This window comes from Amblyomma mixtum, chromosome 1 (genome assembly GCF_055824585.1).
Source record: "Amblyomma mixtum isolate Tamu chromosome 1, ASM5582458v1, whole genome shotgun sequence".
NCBI lineage: Eukaryota > Metazoa > Arthropoda > Arachnida > Ixodida > Ixodidae > Amblyomma > Amblyomma mixtum.
Window position 1 is genome coordinate 136,863,928 of NC_143012.1, and position 11,031 is coordinate 136,874,958.

At 47.2% G+C, this 11,031-nt stretch overlaps 1 pseudogene; it reads right to left on the minus strand.

Moving 5' to 3' along the window:
* Positions 1–374: 374 nt before the first annotated feature.
* On the minus strand, positions 375–9,146 carry LOC149367695 (uncharacterized; annotated as a pseudogene).
* Between the last annotated feature and the right edge of the window lie 1,885 nt (positions 9,147–11,031).

Here is an 11,031-nt window from a genome sequence, read left to right on the forward strand (position 1 = left end):
ATGAGTATTCCGATATGACTTCGAAGTCAAGGTGATTTTTCACATAGAACGCCACACCTCCTCCTCTCTTGCATTTTCGCGATACTGAGGCACATTTGTACTCGGTGAAGTGAACATTCGGGAAATCTTCGGAGAACCAGGTTTCAGTGAAACATAGAATGTCGAATTTATGTCCTAGAAATTCAAAAAGGTAGTCACAGATTCTTCTTTGTTTCTGAGGCTGCGTGCGTTTAAATGAAATAAGGGCAATTTCCCTCTATCAAGAGAAGCTCTTACACGTCTAAAGGAAACAGAATCATGGTAGCTGTTCGTATCAACGCACGACGACATGAGCCTGCAATGCGTGTTAGCGAAGTACAAACGGTTTAGTGAGTTCATCGTATTTCCTGTAGGTCGTCCATCGTGCTGATTCTGACTGTTCGGCTACGCGGGGTACGCCGAACGTAAAACTTTCCGTTTTTGCACCAAGCAAACTTGTATTCCATCTGACTGGCTTTCGTCCTCACGTGCCAGAACAGTTTTGTTCTGCGCAGTCAAGTTTTCGTTCAAATACACCTTGGAGTTACTTTCCCTCAAACTGCTTTTTTTTCAGCCATCTGTCACGAGTTAGGCGGGAGATGAAACGTACTAAAACAGGAGCGGGCTTATCAGTTGTGTCCGTGCTTTTCCCAGAGGGTAGCCGGTGGGCGGCTTCGATATCTGATTCAGAAAGATGAGGAAGCTCAAGATTATCAGCCAGTCGGTTCAGTTTAGCTAGCAGGTTTTCGTTCGTATGCTGGGGCAATCCATGTATTTCTAGATTAAGTCGTCTGCTGTACTGATCGAGATCATTGGCATGCTGCTTGAGTTTATCGATTTCCTGTTCCTTGGCTTCCAGCTCAAGCTTTTCCACCTTCTTCTTTAGGCTAGAGATATCATCTTTTTGCTGCTTCATTTCTGTTAGCACTTCGTCATACTTATTGGACATTGACTGTATAGATTTTTCGATGCCATCTACAGTGGCAACGATATTCTGAAGAGCATCAACTTGAGTCTTTATTGTTAGCAGCTCACGTAGCTTTTGATGGATTTCTGAAATTTCTTCCGAAAGATTTATTTCGACTTCGGCATTTTCTTTCGTGTTGTTTGGTTTGCTTCGTGGTTTCGCAGTTTTGCACGTTGCACATTTCCAAGAGCTTCTAGCGGCCTCGTTTTTCTTTTTGTGCGCATTTTCAGTTACTCCTGAGCATGATCCGACATGATACTGGTATGTGCACTCTGAGCATGATAGGTATGGTTCAACTTCATCAATGGATTCATGGCAGGCAAGACAAGTGTGAACCATTGCAGGCTTTCAGCAGCAGTGGCAACCGTAACTTTAACAAAAGATATCAAAGAACCAACCTGCAAAAGGTAAAATGCAGGTTTCAGGCGCAAAGTCGGGAGAGCGTCCGGTGTCACTGCTGCTGAGCGTGTGTCAGGCTGGACCTTGCGATGGCTTCTTTTTGTAGCGTACAGGCGATGAGGGTGATGACGCTTGTGATGACGTATGAATCCTTGTCAGCTGAGATCCTTGTCAGAGTAGATCCAGTGGTTGTCGTATCTTCGGTAGACGCCGCACGCTGCGAAAGGTAAAATGCAGTTTTCAGGCTTGTGCTGCCGCTGTATTGTTGAGGGCCAGGGGCTACAAAAGCCGTCGTAGAACGGCTTTTTTCTTCGCCTCCTATACACCCTCGTGAATGAATGAATGAATGAATGAATGAATGCGCTCAGAAATCACTAAATAAATATATTTTTCACCAAAACAAGGATGCTGCAGATTCCTTTCAGGGAAAGACGGGGACATATTGCGTACAGCACAATAAACGCCGCGGTGGCACTCGGCTGCTGATCTGAAACAAGCGAATTCGATTCCGGCCATGGCGGTCGAATTTCGCTTGAGGCGAAATTCTAGAGGCCCGTGTACTGTGCGATGTCAGTGCAAGTTAAATAACCCCAGGTGGTCGAAATTTCCGGAGGCCTTCACTACGGCGTCCCTTGTAGCCTGAAGGCCGGTTCACATGCAAGCGACTGAGCGATTGAGCGGCGCGTCGCCGCGAAAATTTCCAACTTGTTGAAACCTCGCCGCTCGTCGCAGCGACGACTCAAAACAGGTTGGCTGTGGCTAGAGTTCCGTCCAGACGGAACTACAATTTGCGCTAGAGTTCCGTCCAGACGGAACTGCATGTAGCGATAGGGTTCCGTCCAGACGGAACTGTATCTGACACCATACAGTTCCGTCCAGCATTATCTGCCACAAGAGTTATGTCAAGATGGAATTAAAGCTGGCGTTAGGGATTGGGAAACCAGTTGGCTTGCAGACTTTTGCATGTCCATTTAAAAAAGTGGCAATCCTGTTTCGCCTAATGTGTGACAGGATATTCTGCTGCATTATTTTATTTCCCAAGCAGTCAGTGAGAAATGGCAATAGAATGAGTTTTGGCTTGGGCTTGTTGGTGCGTTTGCATAATGCTTGTTGACCGTTTGTGTACGTCTTAGTCTTTTTCGCTCTACGTCATCTTGCAGTACAAACAGCGACAGGGCTTCACATCACTTCGCGAAGAGTTTCTGCACTCTGCTTATAACAGTGCCATTTTCCCGATCGCGCATGCAGCAGGGAAGTTATACCTTCGAGGATGTAACTAAACGCAGTACGCGGACAGATATTTTGGTGCCGTATACATGGGCAGAAAGAACATCTGGATAAAGTATTGAAGAAGCGTAGCTTGTTGGGCCAGTTGGTGCAAGGTAAGTAGAAAACCAGCGAAAAGGACGCATTCACACGAAGGAGAAGTACACAGGACAACGTTGTCCTGTGTACTTCTCCTTCGTGTGAATGCGTCCTTTTCGCTGGTTTTCTACTTATCTGGATAAAGCTTTGTCAACTGGTTATTCCAGAGGCAAAGAAATGCTTTATGTGGGTAGAAATCACCCATTTTGTATAGTATGGACAGTACGGACATTAGACAGTTTTAGTTTTACGTACGTAGAACCTTCACGCACGTAAACGTGAGCAGGCTACGTAGCGTACGCTCGTGTCGCTTCGTACAGTTTTAGCTACACGTACGGGACGCAATTTGTGTAGATCTGCCATAGAACCTAAAAAATGCGCTAGCATGTTGTGCCGAACCATCTAGTACAGACAAAGAAAACTAATTTTGTTTAGTCGAGCTGCTTGGAGCGGAGCCAGGCCAAGCCACCATAGAGCTATTATATCGATAGTGCAGGCGGTACATACTTCCCCCTTTCTTCTCACAAACGCTGAGCGATTTCATTCCACCGAACTGTATGTTGCATGCTATCTTCAAAGAGATTGCATTCCTTCACGCCCCGCAGCATATTTAAATCATCGCTTTTCGAGAAGCGAAGGTGCACTGGTATCCCACGCATGTTGCCGACGTGTGCGTATGGAGCCAGAACGTGCACCGTTTTGTTTTTCCCGCTGACTGTGCCGAGGGTCTCGCGATATCCCGCGAGGTTTTGAGCTTTGCGTCGTCTCGCAAGACCGTTGGCACACTCGTTGCTATGACGACCACAAACGCTTCTCTGTCAGGCTTAGGAGCTGCTGAAACGGATTTCTATGTCGAAAACAAAAGCTAGTTCTCACCTAAACCTTCATGCGAGAGCAAGAATGGACCAACTGAAGGACCAACAGCACAATACCACGTCGAGGGATTAGCGACGAAGCTGTTATTGTTGTGAAGCAGGCGGGCAGGGCGCCGCCATCTTGCCAACGCCACGTATTCTGTATGGACGGAACTCTAGCTGCAATAAATATTCCGTCTGGACGGAACTGCAGCAGCAGCAAATGTTCCATCTGGACGGAACGCTAGACACTTCGTTTTCCGTCGCGGCGGCAGGTTTCGATAGCATTTTCGCTTGCATGTGAAACAGGCTTGAGTCGCTTTGGGACGTTAAATCCCCATGAACCATAAACAAGCACAATCGAAGCAAAGAATTGTATCAGTCTGACTAGTCACTGCTGGCCGGAAAAAGCTTGATTGTGCGCCTTTTCCAACGTTGAGGTTTTAGCGCATGTATACAAGTTTTTGCACGCCCTCTCCCGCGGTACAGTTGCGCACATTCCTATGCACATTACCGAACTTCGACCAGTTTCTTATATATGACTCAGACGAGCCGTGATTTCGAAATAACCGACATGCGATTGACGACCGCGGTTGGACACTACAAACATCTTGGCACCAAGCGGACGACTCCAGATGCTTGGCAGACTCCCAAACAGCTCAATTAGACCAACTTTTGCGGTGTACAGTGAGGTTATACTATGCAGAAAACTTCGTTTAGAAATTTTCGCGGTTTTGGTCGTTCTTCTCGAAAATGAAAAAAAAGAAAATATTGGTTTTATTTTCGTTTTATTGGGGTTTAACGTCCCAAAGCGACTCAGGCTATGAGGGACGCCGTAGTGAAGGGCTCCGGAAATTTCGACCACCTGGGGTTCTTTAACGTGCACTGACATCGCACAGCACACCGACCTCTAGAATTTCGCCTCCATCAAAATTCGGCCACCGCGGTCGGGATCGAACCCGCGCCTTACGGGTCAGCAGCCGAGCGCCGTAACCACTGAGCCACCGCGGCGAGACTTTCTCCATGATTGACGTCACGAGCAGATGAAATTAAACTGAAGTGAATGTTTACGAAACACTGTCCCTGGTCTGTTTCGTTTGTTAAACAAAGCGAGCGAAGCCAGCGGTGGGTGGCTGCGGCACGAGTAGAGCGTGCGGAGAAGAATGGAACGAACCTTGATGTTTTCTGAGACATTGCTCCTTCGCCATTGTTTACGACTCTGACTCGCGCTCCTACGCCAACAGTATGCAAGAATGCGTGATGTATGGCTTGTGGCAGCATACTTGCGTACACAAAGGCAGCCCGTAAACCGAGGGGACCCTGCTGCGAAAAACACAAAGCCAGAAAGCCCCCCGCAGCGCTACGCCGGAAACTGCGGCAGGCCGGGCCGCTCCCCAACGGCGCCGGCTTCTGACCTTGTCAGCCTAGAGAGAACGCGACTGCTAAGACGCGAAACCAGGCGAATCGACGTGTCAGCAGCCTTCCGACCAACGTCGGCGCTCCTTGACTGGTCAGTGCCCCTATTACCACGAAGTGTTTTTTTCTTTCTCCTTTGCTTATTTATTCTTTCAATGCTTCCAGCACGTGACCTCCTTGCCATTTTATTTGCCAAGCAAGGCACCGCCCGATTTCTCTTGAAAAACTGCAATCGTGTGCATCAATTTCTACGACATTTGACATTCTCATCTCTGCTTTCCAAACCTAAAGTTCTTCCTCCTCACGTTTTAATTATAGTGTAAATAGATTACTTGTACAGTCGGGGACAAAAGACTTTGGACCGCGTGTTATTACTAGCAGCCAGCTGGAGTCCATACTTATGGTGGTGAAAGAAGAGGATTTGGACTTTCGCCTTAAGCCCAAGGACATCATCATCATAATCCAGGAATTCGGTCTCCAAACGGCTTCTAATAATAGAACTATCGGCTTCATTTGCGGATAACGTGGTCCAGAGACTTTTGTCCCCGACTGAACCTCTCTCCCTCTATCATTTCTGCCTGCCCCCTCAACTCGTTCACTTCATTTCTCCAGTGTGTCTGCTACCCCTTTATTTTCGCTGCCCCGGCTCAGGTGCTTCGCGTAGCGATGGCAGCTGCCAGGTTCAGCAAAAATCTTCTCCTTCCTTTTATTATTATTCTTAAATAAGCCACTACTACTACTACTCACTTTTTAACGGACCGGAGAAGAGAGAGGCAGATATTTTCAACTTTGACGCCGCCGTGTGCAGATCGCTACTATCGCCAACACCAGTTCATTTAATTATTTGTGGGCACGAGATCGTTGAATACCTAGTTCGTGCAACGCCAGCCTTTCTTTTTTCGTGCACAACAGCGCCGGGACTGTGGTCGCTCTTCCGTCGACAACGCTTCGCATGGTTTTCAGCCGGATGTCCCTAATTAGTGTCATTTCAGCAGCAAAACTAGGCCGTTCAGAGAACGTGGGGCTTTTGCGGCAAATTTTTAGCAATTCTTAGGACATAACGAAGTCGTAAAAATAATAGAAAGCCTACTGGAAAGGATGTGCTCATTGGTATTCAGACACTGAAAATATCCAGGTTGAATGCTGTGGTTACTTTTAATGATGGCTTTATTGTCCACGTGGCATGTATACGAGTCATGTGATATTTTGCCAGGAAGACACACGGAGCAATGGCGGTTGAAAACTGACCGCGACGACTTCACTTGGCTGTAAGGTATACTCAAGTCTTGACAAAAGTGGCCCGGAAAGCAAGGCAGCAAACAAACAAGAAACGTAAACATTGTGGAAATGACTAACTGGCCAATGGCAATTGAAATAATATGTCAACATATATTTTTAGCATAATTTTGTACTTAAGCACAATTTTCGCATGAAAGCCAATAGTATCGAAGCATGACTTTTGCATCATTTCCCTCTTATCTCTGGAAGCACAAGAGTTAAAACAATTTTTTTCCCAGTAAGTAAGAAACAAACCCACGAAACGATCTATTGAACTACAATTGTACTATTTACTGCAGGAATTTCGTTTTTCTGGATGGTCATTGACCATTACGGATTGAAACTTGGTGGGGTGAGGTAAAGACACGAACAAAACAAAAAAGGACTCCTTTATATTATACGACATTTTTATTTCAGTAAACATGCCATGGAAAGTTGATTACTGTAATACCATTTGGGCCGCTTTGACTCGTGTATATCTTGAATAAAATTGTCTCAAACATCATAGAAAATACAAGCGGGGTCCCCTTAATGGCCCGCTGAGTGCAACACCATCCAAAGTTTGTGTCCTTAGTAAAAGTACAATCTACGGCTCTCTTCAGCTACATACATATTTTTTCCAGCACCAAATTTTCCTCTATTGCCAATGAATTTTAAGGATGCATGTCAAGGATCATTGGGCAAAACACTGCCATAAAGCATTGCAGTTTCCTTACGAAAATGGCCGGCTAAAATGGCTAGCTTATAACAGTTCCCTATTCAGTGCAAGTAGTGTCGTTGTTATCAGAGCTCCGTAATCTATCCATGCACGTTAACTTAGTGCATATTCACCATAGGACGCTCCTACGCGGAAATAAGAAGCACCCTGATGCACTGCACGTGTCGATGGTGATGAAAAGATTTTCATCGGAACTAAAATTAGATGTCGGCCCACCTGCTCCGCTAGTCCATTGCATCTTGCAGCCGCGGTAGCCGTCTCGGTATCCTCCTGCTGAATTTTCGGGTCTGAGATGACATTTGGCAGCAGCAGTATTTGGTTTCTATGTAATTTTGTCTAGCCTTGCTGTTGTTTTCTTCTACATTTGTAGCAGAGTTGCGTGGTTGCTTTGTTTTTTTGTTTGTTTTCTGCTGCTTTCGTTTACTTTGAGTACTATATCTGCTTCATATTAAATATGCATGTATATGTTTCGGTATCAAATTATTTTATTTATAGAAGTACATGCAGCGCCCAGGGGCATTATTGCAGGGGGGACAATAACAGTAAACATATACCTAAAATGAGCATGCCACAAATATTGAAAATAAACAATAAGGCACATTTGTCTAAAATAAAATAGAACGCATCACTGAATTGTCAGTCCGAGAAAACAAGTTTTGAAAGGGTGGAAAGCCTCTACGACAGATTGGACGCCAGGAAATACGAAAATGTTTATCTGTTTTACATTGTTCTATGCTCTTGGGACGCCTATGAAGAATATGTTTGCTTATGTGATGCTGCCACTCTGCCGAAATAAGTGATTGTGGACCCGTCAAGCTGTCCAAGGACAGCTTTTTCTACAATCCCAGATCTGTAGTTGATGGCAAATAAAAAAAAAAGACTTCATTTTCTCCCAGCGCTCAATCGGCAGTTCTTTTATCATTTGTATTTCTGTGCTGTCCTCGCAGGGTAATACTTCGAGGTATCAGTGCGACTCTGCGCCTCAGTGTGCGCATTGCGGCTCACAGCCTTTTGGGTAAACTGCGCCATTGCGAGAAATATTTATACGTGTTTCGAAGGCACGCGGCAATGGCAGACTGCCATTTACTCCTAGGCTAGATCCAGGGGCGCGGCGGCTGCTGTTTTCGTTCGCGTTATTGCATGCCGGACGCCCGATCTGCTGCTTTTCTGCGGCCTCCCGGCTTTATTGGACGTCCTGCGCTTCACTGAACTCGTTCACCAAGGGGGCGTCGGATGTGAAGCACCTCGATGGGCGTCAGCTGGGATAGACAAGTGGCTGAAAGCTGCTATTTTGCTCTGAATTGTTAAACACGTTGCGGGGCTAGTTGGTTATGCATTTTCTTTTCTTGAAATTTAAGCAGGGCTAACTTTTAAGACGAGTACACAGAGGACATAACAGGACGGGCCCTGACTCCAACTATGTTTATTGAACACGTTTTTCGTAGAACATATAAGAAAAGACGACCGTGAGCGCATGCGCATCTGCGACAGACCACAAAAGGAAAGGCCAAGAAAACGGGACGAGGGCCAAGAGTAAGGTGAGGTCGCTTTTTTTTTCTCAAAGAAAAAGAATTCAGATTGCTTGAAAACAAGGTACGAAATGCGTTCTGCTCACCTTAATCTACCTTTGCTGCCACCTTTGAGAAGAAAAAAAGTGACCTCACTTTACCCTTGCCCCCGGTACGCGCAGCAAATAACGTACGTAAATAGAAAATCATGCAGGAAAGCAGCGCGAGAGCAGTCAGTCACCAGTATGTACGAAGCTTGAATCCAGCTAGCGCGTGTGTGTGGAGTCATTTTCGATGACTCCACGCACACTGCCAAACGGGTTCTCCGTAAACGTGCGGGGAAACTGTCGGGTCACAGCCTCAAACTCGCTCAGTCGTATGACGAGGTCGGTCCGCCGGCGATCCGTTTCGGTCTGCACGTCCATCGAAGACGACTTATCGATAAGTTCAGCCGCTGCCTTGCGGCGTCGTCCCCCCGCATCCGACTGACGATGTTTTGCCAGTCGTTCTTCCCGCTGTTCTGCTCTCTCATTTGCACGTTTCTTCCTGTAGCCTTCAAGCCGCCGCTTCAACCTCGCCTCTCGGCGAATGAAAACGGCTGGGTGCTCCGGCTCTTCGTCCATCGCCAACTGCTGTCGAGACACGGCTATATGAGCGGCGCGCTCATATAGCCGCACCTATAGACCAGAATTTTGAGCCTCTCCTGGGCGCGGCCATTTTGCACCGACTGGCGCGCCGCGGTGCGGGCGTTTCTTTGGGGACTGCGGGGCTGCGGCAGTTCCGCGGCCGCGCCTGCATATAGCCGCGCTTCGGGCGCTAAAAAAACATTGTCGAGCATACTTCCGCTGCGTGGCTGTGTTGCACGAAGTATTTACGTTATCAAAGCGATAACATTGACGCGTTTTATGACATTTAGTTTGACATTCAAGTTAATTGTGCCGGCGCTTAGAACGCGCTCGTGCTTATATCGAATTCCGTCTTAGTGCTCCACCGCAAAGAAACTTTTTGTTCAATATCAAGCATTGGGTGTGCGGCTAGCATGCAGTTCCAATTCCCATGCACTCTTATTCCTTCCTGCCGGCCGGCCATAAAGCACCCCCTCCACAAACAGGGCTTTCTTGTCCCCGCGCCAGTTTATCAACAAATTACCGCTGTGAGCTCAGCTGAGTCGCAGCGCCAACAGAAAACAAATTTTGTCATGGTTTATGCAACCTGGTGCATAAAAACGTACTTTCGCTTAATTTATCAAAGCTTGAATAGATATGAGCAGCTAATCCAGCTTTCACTAATTCTGACGTCCGAAGTCGCATTATTTTATTCAGGAGCTCTCGCCGCGTGTGAGAGCGTTGCGTAGTCGTTTGGCTAAGTGTGGAAAATGTAATGAAATCGCGCATAGTATTTTCCTGTGAATAAGGTAGATACCGCACCGCTGCGGTGGCTCAGTGGTTACGGCTCTCGGCTCTGGCCCAAAAGACGCGGGGTCGATCCCGGCCGCGACGGCTGAATTTCGATTGAGGCGAAATTCTAGAGGCTCGTGTGCTGTGCGAGGTCAGTGCACGTTAAAGAACCCCAGGTGGTCGAAATTTCCGGAGCCCTTCACTACGGCGTCCCTCATAGCCTGAGTCGCTTTGGGACGTAAAACATTAATAAACCAAACCAAACTAGTGTAGGTATACCAACAGCAGAAAGATACTATAGATAAACCTTTACCCCCCAGATCCCTCTGACATGCGTGCGGAAAAAGCAGCTGAAATCGGTAGCGGTCGTGCTTACAATCCTGTGCATGAAATGTGTTTAATGGGAACAAGAGCAAGCTCAGCGCAAGGATGCCGAACACGTACTGGTGATCGAAAACACGCGCTCCGTCGGGACAACCTTCAGTCTGCAGCTTGCCTATCCAGTTACTACTCCACTGAATCAAATCAATAGATCTACAATCTGATGCATAAAAGTATCATAGAAGATATCGCACGTAAAAGGCGACAGCAAACGACATGACAGCGCAGAAATCTGCTTAGAAGTGCCGGTTTCCAGTCCGTACACTACCTGGTCGACTACCCTCGAATGTCACGTTAACGAGTAACTGCGCACAAGATAACGGCAGTACTGTCTGGAAGAGGGAAAATGTGAGTAGTGACGCGCAGCACACACCCTCATACGTTAGCTGATGGAGCACAACAACGGTAGAAGCGAACACGTAAACATGCGTTCTACGCGCGGCGCCGGCGCGACCCGCAGTCCCTCGGGCCGCACGCGCCGACAGATGGCGACTGGTGTCGAGAGTAGGAGCGCGCCCGCAGCCTGCGTGCGAGGGTAAAAAAATCATGTGCAACGCTGTTAAGGCTGCGGAAGTAGTCCGCAGAAAAAAATAAAGAGAGGTGTATCACTCCGCGCTGTTTTGTGGCCGTGTGGTCTAACGCGTCGCTCCCTCCGGAGAGTCGACAGGCAGTGGTGGTGCGCGGGTTAAAATCCCGGATGGTGAAACTTTTTTTTCGCACATTTTTTTTT